Source organism: Mytilus californianus, unplaced genomic scaffold (genome assembly GCF_021869535.1).
Source record: "Mytilus californianus isolate M0D057914Y unplaced genomic scaffold, xbMytCali1.0.p SCAF_15, whole genome shotgun sequence".
Lineage (NCBI taxonomy): Eukaryota > Metazoa > Mollusca > Bivalvia > Mytilida > Mytilidae > Mytilus > Mytilus californianus.
This window is the reverse complement of record NW_026262637.1, coordinates 28,726,155-28,739,161: the sequence shown is the minus strand read 5'-3', so window position 1 is coordinate 28,739,161 and position 13,007 is coordinate 28,726,155. Positions and strand designations below refer to the sequence as shown.

The 13,007-nt window shown below is 33.3% G+C and overlaps 1 protein-coding gene and 1 long non-coding RNA gene across 3 annotated transcripts in view; one reads left to right on the top strand and one right to left on the bottom strand.

The window, feature by feature from the left end:
* LOC127725814 (uncharacterized) overlaps positions 1–13,007 on the top strand; it is a 227,891-nt gene that overhangs the window by 133,009 nt on the left and 81,875 nt on the right. The gene's annotated exons all lie outside the window — the stretch shown is intronic.
* On the bottom strand, positions 8,973–10,764 carry LOC127725821 (uncharacterized). Its single transcript, XR_007993215.1, has 3 exons — positions 10,672–10,764; positions 9,815–10,003; positions 8,973–9,442 (listed from the first exon to the last, which is right to left on the bottom strand). It is a non-coding gene; the product is annotated as an uncharacterized LOC127725821 (long non-coding RNA).

Below are 13,007 nucleotides of genomic sequence, written 5' to 3'. Positions count from 1 at the left end.
AAAAATTGTTGCTGAATTTTTGTTTGCTTTTGAATTGAAATAATTGACTGTGAATAGAATAAGATAATGATGATGTAAAAACACCTTTATCAAAATATGTAATTGTCTGTAGATTCTTGCACAAGTTAGTTGAAAGAAAAGTTGGGTAGTTGTGAATAGAAAAGTGTATATATACAACTACTATTTGAATATACATTTTAAGGCTCGACTATTTTATTTATTATTTGGGAGTGTACATCATTTTATCGTAACCCTTTTGCAAATCCAAGCTTCTACAAACCGGATGTCAAATGCAAATTGCACTAAACCAATTGCAATATAAATTTAAGCACTCAGTTTGCTTTATAATCTGAATGCATTCATTTTATCTATCATTTCTTCATATTTTGTTTCCTGGATGCCGTCAATCATTCTCAACTCGTTATTGAAGCTGTCTGTACTCATGGTAGCTGTTGTACAGATAATTATGTGCAATTTTCCTGTAGAGTGAAACCCTGTGGCATGCAACTTATAAGAAGGTTTCGTATATTTTTCATGAGAGTGACACACCAGCTTCATTGGTACATCTTATATAGAGGCTTATTTTGGTCTCATAAAACATCTCAAATTTTAAGGATTTCCTGATTTTACTGAAATCAATCCAAATATTCTATAGGAAAACTTGGTTTTGAAGAATATCTTGTTTTCAGAAGTTTTATGAATACCTGAACATAGTCTCAAAAGAACCAATTTATATAAAAAGATATGTAGATATAAAAAGATATCAGGATTAAAATGTTGTACGCCAGACCCCAGTTAAGTCTACAAAGATACATCAGTGATGCTCGAATAAAAAAAAGTTAAAAAGGCCAAATAAAGTACGAAGTTGAAAGGAATTCAGGACATAAAATTTCGATACAAAGGTTTTGCCGAATACATCTAAAGTGATCTATTCCTGGGGTAGAAAATCCTGAGCATTTCAAAAATGTCAAAGTTTATAATAGGACAGTGACTCAAAAAAGAAAAGAAAAGAGAAACAACTAGAGGTTAGAATATCGCAAGTAATGATGACCGTGCTTGAAAGCCGCATGTTACTGACGTGTCCTGAATTTAGATAAGAAAAGCGAAAATTCGCATTCACGAGTGAAATTAATATTTATGCATGCACGTGGTATTTTTGCGCAAGAAATAGTAAATAAAAGCATACGAACTGATAAGAATACGCATTTCCGTCATCACATATATTAATCTAATAGTTGAATTCGGATGTCAAACTACATACCTCAAGTATTTTGACTCCGTATTCATTGCCATTTAATCCGGAATTTGTGTGAACAGGGTGATGTATAATGTGAATGAACCAAGACGTGTAGGATAGCTGGTCAACACAATGAATACAATTTTCAAAGTCGTACCATAGTGCAAATATTTAGATGCTATAAGGTTGGACTATTAAAACAAACAAACAAACAAAAATTGAAATTTGATAATTAACATACATTCCTGTTTATGATTTTTTTCCCGAAAATTTGGAGCATAATATCAATAAACACAAACGTCAATTATTTACGGATGAACATTTTATTTATTAAATTAATCTCTGCTTAAAGTCTAACATTCCACTATGTGAATATATTGCTATACAAATTATAAGCAGAGACTCATAAATCCATACTAAAACAGTATAATTAATTAACATAGTAATTAAATTTTGTTATGATTATCGAATAATACTAATTACATTTTGTTTTGTGATTTAAAATCCTTGTGAATTGAAACCATGCAAGTATTTTTTCATTCACAACCGTTTAAAATTTAGATATTTAGCTAACTTTGAGGACGCATCCCTGCTCATTGGTGCTCATACGTTGCATATAATTTTCATTAATGGAATGACTGTTCAAACCTGTGAGACATAATGCACGTATATATGACAATTTAAATTATATTCTATTAAGAATAAATTCAGTCTCAGTCTTAACTTAATAATGAATATTCTCTTGGTCTGGTAGTATCTATTAATGAAATTAAATACTTTTTAAAGAAAAATCCTTTTGTTTAATTATCTTTCTGCTTTCCGACCACTGTGCTTCCGGCCTAAGATAAATATTTATAACAGAAATATCGTTTTCTTAATTTTCTTCATGCTTTCCGACATTTTCCCATGCTAAGATTGAACATGTTGAAATACAAAATATCAAATGATAAACGTTCAGAAATAATCAGTTTATTCTGGGACATTATATATCAATAAACTATTCCCATGTTTATTGTCACAATGCACAACATCACGCTGTATTAAATACTACACACACAACGCGTACTGGGACCGTCTCAAATCATGAATTATTTAATTGCTTTATCATTATACTTGATATTTAATAAACATTCGCATTATTAAAACACATATGTTTTGTTGACTGCAACCTATTCTTTATTTTTTACTTTCCAATCTACAAATGAACTTTGATTGTTAAAACATACAATGTCACGTGGTAGCATATCCATAGAGGGACCGTATCAAAGACATAGATAACTGCCTGTATAAATGATCGAAAATTTTCGAGACGTTCCGAGAATCTTGATTCCGAGGATATCGAATGGCCCATAGACACTTCCAAAACTCACCAATATATAAGCGTGAATCCCTCAGGAGGTTCACGCAAAAAAAAGAGTATCTTTGGAGTCATTCAAACGTTTTCATCTAATTATAAGTATTTCTTGTTAAATTAAATCTTACCATTGTTATTTCTTTGTTCGAGTCAAAATTAAATCTGATTTATAAACTAGAAAATATGGATATTTATAAGCCTAAACAAGGAAATTAACTATATCTAGCTGATATTTATGTTTATATATCTTCTCTTTAACAGCTTTTTGTAGATTTATAGAATTAACGACATTCTAAAGGCGTACCAAAGTGTAATTATGGTATCTTTGATGAGTTTTTATATCCCAAAGGGACAATCCAGGCGACAAGAATTACATTGGAATGTGTCCCCCCTCCCGAAATAATGGTCTTTCATTTAATTTTTTTTTTGCATTTTGTTGGATTTGTTTGGATTATGAAAATCATCCGAGGTTTTGATGAGAAGGAATTGTTAACAACGTTTAACGTACATACAATCTAAGAAACTCTCATGTTGCAATAGTATTAAAACATTTGACTTTTCTACACTTTACACAAGTATTCCCCATTCCAAACTAAAGGACAAATTGAAAGAGTTGGTATTACTTTGTTTCATTAAAAAGAATGGCGAACGTAGATACAAGTATCTTGTCTTGGGGAGGGATAAATCCTGCTTTGTAAAGAATCACTCTGATTAAAAAAAAAACAATTCTCTGAAACTGACATTATCAAGAGGCTTGATTTCTTGATTGACAACATATGTGTTACGTTTGGAGGACGAGTTTTTCAACAGACTGTCGGAATTCCTATGGGAACCAATTCTGCCCCTCTTCTTGCCGACTTGTTTCTTTATTATTATGAGGCTGACGTCATACAGGAACTTCGTAGGAAGAAAGATGAGAAGTTAGCGATATCCTTTAACTTTACGTTCCGCTATATAGATGATGTTCTCTCACTAAATAATACAAAATTTGGTGACTATGTTGAATGAATCTATCCCATCGAACTAGAGATAAAGGATTCTACAGATACAGTTAAGTCTGCCTCATATCTTGACTTACATCTAGAAATTGACAATGAGGGTCGGTTGAAAACAAAACTTTACGACAAAAGAGATGATTTCAGCTTCCCAATTGTGAAATTTCCATTTCTATGTAACAACATTCCAGCAGGGCCTGCATACGGAGTAAATATCTCCCAATTGATACGATATTTCCGGGCTTGTATTTCCTATCATGATTTCCTTGATAGAGGATTGCTGCTCACAAGGAAGCTATTAAACCAAGAGTTCCAAATGGTGAAGTTGAAATCATCCCTTCGTAAATTTTACGGACGCCATCACGAGTTGGTTGACCGTTATGGAATAACCGTTTCACAGATGATATCGGATATGTTCCTTATGTCGTAACTACAATACCCATCCCTTTTCACGAATGTGACCTACCGAATTAGACTATTTACCGGATTTGTAATAACATAAGCAACACCAACGGGTGCCACATGTGGAGCAGGATCTGCTTACCCTTCCGGAGCACCTGAGATCACCCCCAGTTTTTGGTGGGGTTCGTGTTGCTTAGTCTTTAGTTTTCTATGTTGTGTCATCTGTACTATTATTTGTCTGTTTGTCTTTTTATTTTTGGCCATGGCGTTGTCAGTTTGTTTTCGATCTATGAGTTTGACTGTCCCTATGGTATCTTTCGTCCCTCTTTTAAGGATAAAGATGGATTGGTATTTTACGTCAAGTTGCAAATATAATATGCAAATCAGGGCGAAACACGTTAATGAGATATGAATATGAACACTTCATTGTTCATGCTGAACTGGATAATTTAAGGTAAAAGTCTACAGGAATATATGTCACCCTACATAAAAATTTCATTCCGCGAGTCGACCATTCTTTGCTCTTACTCCTACATGACGCATGCTATACGGAGAATCGGTTGATACTACTTCAAGTCTTTGGTATGACCTAGACGGGGTCAAACCCACGACTGCTTGCAGCATGCTACGAAGAGATGACAAAGATGTAGGGTGACATATATTCCTGTAGACTTTTAACTTAAAGAGAATCTGATAAAAAATTAAGATCCTGCCGACCAAAATTAATATGGAATATTGTTACCAGTACCACATTTTAGATTTCGTTGACTATCGGACTCATCCGTGGTCTTGATGAATAGAAAACTAAATCCAAATTTTGAGAGCGTCTGATAAGATAAAAAATATAAACAAACATAGCAAACTCCAGAATAAATTTAAGAAAGGGAAAGTCAATAAAACCTAACAAAATCAAACGCTCGATTATAGCAACGAACGAAACGAATAGAAAAACAACTGTCATCTTTCTGACTTGGTTAAAGCATTTTGAATTGGTGGGTTTAACCTAGTTGTATAGCTCCGCATTGTATGACACTTGTATGACAGTTGTTTACAGGTCCGTTATATTGCGAAATTAGGTGAGCAACTCAAACAGACGCAATGGGTTAATGTGGCAATAATTGAGGTCCATTAGCCAAAACTGAACTACAGACATACAACTCAACTGACTTTAACAACATTCAAACATATAATTTAATCTGACAAAGACGTCAACAAAACAAATTTTGTAATAGAAATATACTTCCAAGGAAATGAAGGCTCTAACCGACGACAAGAATGAATTAGAATTTTTACAAGCCCCTCCAGAAAAAAGGTTCTCTATTTCAAATTGTTCTGATTATCCCGATTTTGATGTCTGAAAACGTTCATTCAAATTTGAAGATGACCCGACAAAAAATGAAGGCGCTAGCATGTTGCCAACAACATTATGATGAACGGGACACCAATATTTTACTTCGTTGCATGGGGCATTAAAGGTTTGAGAGTTTTATACAAAGTATTTGAATTCAACTGATGAAAGCATAAGGTAGACAGCATTTTGGAAACAAATATCTAAACAAATGAAAAGTTTCGTTATAGCTAACTTTAGGTTAAGTTTATTTATTTTAAGACCCCTATCTTTTGCTGATGTGATTTAAGGTCATCATTATACGTCGTTATTAAATATTCGAAATCGGTTAAAGTAAACTTTATTTAATAACATTGCATCGCAATAAACAAGAAATAAGAGTACATAAAAGCTATTACAACTAATATTAAATCCTCTCCTTACATATACAATACACATATATGATGACAGCAAACAAATAAATAGTAAAGCTTTAGTTATAGAAAACAAAAGAAGGAGTCACACATTTGCTTGGCAGAAAAAAAAACAATGAAAGATTCAAAACACCACAGAAAAGAAAAAAAAGGGGACAAAACTGCTGAACTGGAATGTCAAAACCTTTTTAACTGTTTAATTAAACATCAAACGTTTTCAAAAATGCTCTTCAACTTTGTACTTGTTTTTGGCTTTCGTACTTTTTTTATCTGAGCGTCACTGGTTAGTCTTGTGTGGACGAAACGCGCGTCTTGCGTATTAAATTTTAAATCTGGTACATTTTGTTAGCTATTATTCGTATGTTTCTCTGTCCTATATGTTCTCCCATTTATTTGTATTGTAGTCCTGTCATGTAATGTTGTCATTTTAATGTTATATTTAACATTGCCATAAAAGCGGGAGGTTTGGCTAGCCACAAAACCAGGTTCAATCCACCATTTTCTACACAAGAAAATGCCTGTACCAAGTCAGTAATAGAACAGTTGTTATCCATTCGTTTGATGTGTTTGAGATTTTGATTTTGCCATTTGATTAGGACATATATCTAGAAATTGACTATGAGGGTCGGTTGAAAACAGAACTTTACGACAAAAGAGAAGATTTCAGCTTCCCAATTGTGACCTTTTCATTTTTAAACCAATAGTTCCGAATGGTGCAGTTGAAATCATCACTTCGTAAATTTTACGGACGCCGAGTTGGTTGACCGTTACGGAATATCCGTTTCACAGATGATATCGGATATGTTCCTTATGTTGTAACTACAATCCCGTTCCCTTTTCACGAATGTGACCTACCGAATTAGACTATTTACTGGCTTTGTAATAACATGAGCAACACGACGAGTGCCACATGTGGAGCAGGATCTGCTTACCCTTCCGGAGCACCTGAGATCACCCCCAGTTTTTGGTGGGGTTCATGTTGCTGTTGTTCCCCTATTTGTGAAATTTTTACCTATTGTTTTTGTTTTTTTTGTTCACACATCGTTGTCAATATATTGGAATTTGATGCGACTGTCATACAAGTGAGATGTTTAGCTAGCTTTAAAACCAGGTTCAACCCACCATTTTTTCTTAAAATGTCCTGTACCAAGTCAGGAAAATGGCCATTGCTATATTATAGTTCGTTTCTGTGTGTGTTACATTTTAATGTTGTGTTTCTGTTGTGTCGTAGTTCTCCTCTTATATTTGATGTGTTTCCCTCAGTTTTAGTTTGTAACCCGAATTTGTTTTTTTCTCAATCGATTTATGAATTTCGAACAGGGTATACTACTGTTGCCTTTATTTAGAGTTAGTTTCGTAATTATATGCATTTTTGCCAAACAAAAGCGTTTCAATATCAATATGTGTGTTCATGTTTATAAGATCATTAACTGGAGACATTCTTTTGTTGTAATATAGTTGGCTTTCATGATGTCATCTTCAACAGGAGAACCACAGGAGCAATAAATATCATTCACTACATGTTTCTCCTTTTAAATCAGTATTTAGGGAACAGCATTGGCGCCTTAGCCTTGTTTGCAGTATATTAGATTGTCAATCAGGAATATGACAGTTGTTTTCCATGCGATTGATGTGTTTGAGCTTTTGATTTTGCCATATGATAAAGGACTTTCCGTTTTGAATTTTCCATGAAGTTCGTTTTTTTTGTTATTTTACTTTTTTCTAGACCCTTCACTTTAATATTTAGGAGGTCTGAATTGTCCACCCTTTATTTTCCGCTTACATTGTGGGCGTTACCTTAACAGGAACTCTCAATGCTGAATATTTGAAAGCCAAGGATTTATAAGAACCGAAACAGTTGAAGAGCTTAATGACCAAAAAGGACCTAACATAACAGCCAAATCTATCTTGGGTCAAAAATCCCGGATGAGAGAAGGATCATTTCCATCCATATGCCATTTGTAATATGAAGCGTGTTCACGTGATATTGGGAATAGGCAGTGTGTTCAAGTTTCTGAGACAATAGGCAGTATCTTCAAGTGCCATCCGTTTTAGAAAGTTTGTTCACGTGCCATCAATTATAGGTTGCACTTTGTAAATACAGCTGTTTTTCAAACCACGCCTTTTTTGGGGAGATATAAAATATTCATAGACAATTAAATTTGTTTACGTACTGGTTCCCGGATATGATCTCTATGTTTCATCTCAAAGAGACATAACTTGGGAATGTTACCAGTAAATATACATATTCATAGTGATCAAGTTGAAGTCTGTGGAAATCCTTAGGTCAAGGTTGGGGTAATATAGAAATTTAATGTAAGTTTAAACTCTTAGAAGTTCGTGGCATATAAACGTTGAAAATATGCCGCACAGCCCTATATTTTGACCTTTGAAAAAAATAGTAGTGCATACAAACTTTCCATTCTAGGATATATTTCTTTTCAATACTTCATATTAAAAGTGGTACAGTTTTAGCCGTGAAAGTAGTTCCTATGGGAAATTGCATTGTTGATATTTACAGAAATGCAACCTATAGAAGGTTTGTTTACGTGCCATCAGTTATAGAAAGTTTGTTCACGTGGCATCAGTTATATAAAAGTTTGTTCATGTGCCATCAGTATTCGGCAGTGTATTCACGTGCCATCAGTATTCGGCAGTGTGATTAAGTGTCTTCAGTAATCGGCAGTGTGCCATCAGTTATAGACAGTTTTTGCCACGTGCCATCAGTAGAAGGCAGTGTGTTCACGTGCAATCAGTATTTGTCAGTGTGCCATCAGTTATAGACAGTTTTTGCCACGTGCCATCAGTAGTAGGCAGTTTGTTCATGTGCTATCAGTAATGGGCAATATCTTTACGTGTCATCGGTAATAGGCAGTATATTAACATGCCATCAGCTAAAGGCAGTGTATGCATGTGCCATCAGTTATAGGTAGTGTGATCACGTGCTATCAGTTATATGCAGTGTGTTCATTTGGAACTAGTATAAAGCAGTGTTAACGTACTGTCAGTAATGTGCAGTATCTTCACGAGCTATCAGTTATAGGAAGTGTGTTCACGTGACATCGCAAATTGGTAGCGTAAGGCATGCTATCGTTTTTTCAATGGAAAATAAACTAAACTAATGACAAATAGCACGTTCATTAGGAGTATATTCTCTTTAACTCATGCAAATTATTGCTTGGTTTACACTAAAAAACCAAAAACAAAAACTACAAGACACAGATATACTAAAGTTTGTTTTATTTATACATTAGTCACTATTACAAAAACATGGCATAATTGATGATGAAATGAACAATATTACAAACAACAACAAGATATCACAGTCTGCATGGATTTAAAAACTTTCCGAATCAGTGAGGTTCAAAATGTGAAGCATGTTATCTTTTCCTTCTTCTCCTGTTGCTTTTGATGATAACATTAAATTTGACCTACAGCACACCGTGTGGATAGTTTTTTGAAAAAAAAACCTACTAAAACAATGAATCAAAAAAGCTGTTTACGAGTTCATTCTTTGATTTCTTCGGTTGGACACATTCAAATCGACTTGCAGCACAGTTAGTGGGTAATTCGATGTCCACTTTTTGACATTGGTGTTCTTTAAATTCTGGACAGAATACGGCAACCCTACGTTTGATGAAGTTGTCTGGAACACACTTGAATGATTTGCTTTTAAAAGAAGGTTGATCGTTTCTGGAATTAAAAATAAATTCAAATAGTTATGTGTCAAATTAGCCAGCTTTAATCTTCAATACTTGATCAGACATCTAAAAGAATTGGACTAGATAAGCTGAAACCTCTTACTTTACCACTAAATTAATTAAAAAATTGATATGAAATAAAGCTTTATAAAATGTAGAATGAAGTATTAGAAAATGTGAATGTGAACATATACAACTGTTTGCTACTACCACTACAATTACCACTACTATTACTACTCGTAATACTATTACCATTACTACTACAACATGTACTACTACTGCTTCAACAAGAATCACAATCATTGAAAATTTTGAATAAGGCACATAAGAAAAAAAAACAGCTTTGTGAAACATGACTACTTACGTGCATTTCATGTAGAAAACTTTCTGTTCCCATGGACGTACAACATAACACTGGGTCAGTCTGATTTTGTGTATGTCCTCGTCAAACATTTCCACATTTACAGCTGTTATGTTAACATAACTGCCGGGACAAACCTTCTCACATCTGCCTAGCGTTTTTCCAAGGTCACCGCCATCAATTGGACATTGTCTTTAAAAAAAGGGGACAATTCATATAAATTTTATTTAAAGGAAAGAAGAAGACGCTGTATTTTTCTTAGGAATTATGTTGCTGGAAGGTAAACTCACAGCCAGATTTATGAATTTGTTATATTACAACACGCTGAGATTAAATGTTATGACTTTCTTGTAATAACATAATCTGGTTGAATGTTAGGAACTTGTTGTAATAACACAATGTGAAAAGATTTTATGACTTATTTGTAATAAGACATTATGGATGAATGCTAATATTGTGTTCTAATGACACATTAAACAAGAATAAAGCTTTAATTATATTTATCAAATGTAATTAAAAGACATTTGTTTTATGTCTTTTTTGGTGATATAGCTCCTAACGTTTTTTCTTATTTATACAGTTTTGGTTTTCAATAGTTTGGGTTTGAGCGTTGCTGATGAAGGTAAATCCAGGTGAGCGCTTCGGACGCACGAAATTTATAAAATGTTATTTCGTTGATGATTTGCTAAATATCAGACAGTTACCAAGACTGTTGGGTATCCTCTTTGTCGATTTTAGAACATCCAGATAGCAACAAATACATCCAGTTTCTACTACACCACCCCGTTGAGAACGATAATTATCCTCTCGATAATGACGGATGTCATAATAATTATTTATAAATATGAATATAAACTTACTCATGGTCAAGGGGAAGTTCCGGAGAGTATATTTTACAAGAATCTTCAACGAAGGATAGGAGATTTGGGTCTGCTACAAGGGCGCTTTCTATATCATCACTGAAAAACACAATGAAAAAATGTATACGTTTTACTTATGACAGTATTTCGCAGAAGTTGAAAGTTCATTACATTATTACAAATCTGTATTCCTAGATTGTTGTCTGGGCAACGTATGCTCGTTAGAATATGTGTCAATCAATTAATAACAAAGTTGTCCACTGGATGGACTTGCGTACTGTACAATCATAGCGGCTGGTGTGTACATAAATTATGTAATTTTAAAGAAATCTTTAACTGTGTAAATAACAACGTAGCTGCCATATATAAGTCAAAAGTGTTTATATATGTTAATATGTCCATGGCAGTACTTCCAATTCAGAGTAGCTCTTCCCTGAGAACAATAACGTCATGCATTTGTGAGAGTATGTTTCTGGAATCATTAAAAAGTATGTTTATAACCGTGAATTGCTGCATCAAATAAGTCTCATCTACAGTACTAAAGCCTGAATCATGCACATGTTTATATTTCTAACTGAAAATATTTTGTAGGGTATGTATATTATGTATCAAACAAACATATACTCTATCATCAGCTTATTTCAAATTTACATATAAATGTACCATGTTCTACTGTTTAAATAAAGTACTGACAATCACTTATAATATATGTTTGTCATTATCAATCAGTGTTTTTATCTATTGTTCATCGTTTGAAACAAATATACAATGCCAGCTGAGAGCAAATTTACAGATCTAACATTGTTGGGCTGATGTTTAGACGAGTTGTATATATAGAATGTACACAGCCATGTATCACCATCACTGCTGGTGACCCGATGGATAAATCTGTTGTAGAATTGTCACTGGTTCAGACGTACTTAAGTCGAAATCCGGATATGGTGTACTAAAACCTTTGCACCTTTTGTTTGCGGTATATTATCTTTTCCGCAAGTTTATTGTTTTCTGTTTAGTATTAAATTTATAATGAAGATCCATTTATTACTTCGGTGATTTGTTTATTTGGCAATCGCCAATGGCCGTCAGCAAGGTTTAAGCACCTTTGTTTGCGGTATACCATCTTTGTCGCAAGTTTATTGTTTTCTGTTTGGTATTAAATTTATAGTTAAGAAGATCCATTTATTACACCTTGTGATCCGTTTATTTGGCAATCGCCAATGGCAGTCAGTAGGATTTAAGAACATTTGTTGTTCCACCTGTTAGTCAAATGCGTTTTGTTAAAATATACTTTTTCACTCTTTTGGTCTTTTGGAAAATGTTGTTTGTGCTGTATTTAGACCCCTCTAACAAGAAATTTGTTTTGCATGCACACGTATAAAAATTGCGGTTTTTATCCAACGCAATCATAGGTTTGAACGTTGTTTTCAATTTAGACTTGTAGATATATATATATATACAAGTCTAAATTGAAAACATATATATATATATGAGAAACTTGCATGTCTTATCTGCTATTTCTCGGTTTTTAAATTTTGTATTTGTCTTCTTGGTTTCTTTTTTTTAATTCAGACGATGTGATAAATCAAACAAAACTAAAGCAAATTCCTTTTTTACAAGTAACAAGAAAGAAAACACATAAAAACTGATGTAAAAGTTTCATACTCGCAAAGTCATGAAAATAAGAAAGCGACTGCTGCTACATAGATCTACTGTAATACTGTAATTTAGAAAGATGTATAATACTTGTCAGAATGTCGAGAACATAACTGGTTAAAGAATGTACATACTATTTATTCGGCTTTGTATATTCATCATTACATCCAGGATTATTTTTAAATTCTCCATTACATATTCTGACCCTATCAGGCCAATTCATTTCTGGAGGATTCATACACTTGTAAGCTTCGTTTACTCCTAGTAGCGCAAAACCAACAACAAAAATATTCATCTAGATAAAAGAAAAGTTTAGAATTGTAATTACGGCATTTTGACTATATTTCTACATAAAGTCTCCGGATATAAAAGACCTAATGTTAAATACTAGAGTTCTATACTATACTTTTATATTACCAATCATCTGAAAATAATTGTAATTTAAAATTTTTAAACATAAGATATGATAGTTTATGCAGCTTTCCTGAACTTAGATATCATAAGTGAAAGACTTTTCTTACCATGTTTAGATCGTTAGAACAACTGTATTTTCTGAATACCTCACAATCTCCTTTCTTTTATGTGTTATAATGCCAAGAGGAAAAAGATTTAAAAGCCAATCACAGCTTGTGTTACAAAGACCCTATTACGTCACATGTTTCTATCTATTCAAATTATTTCTG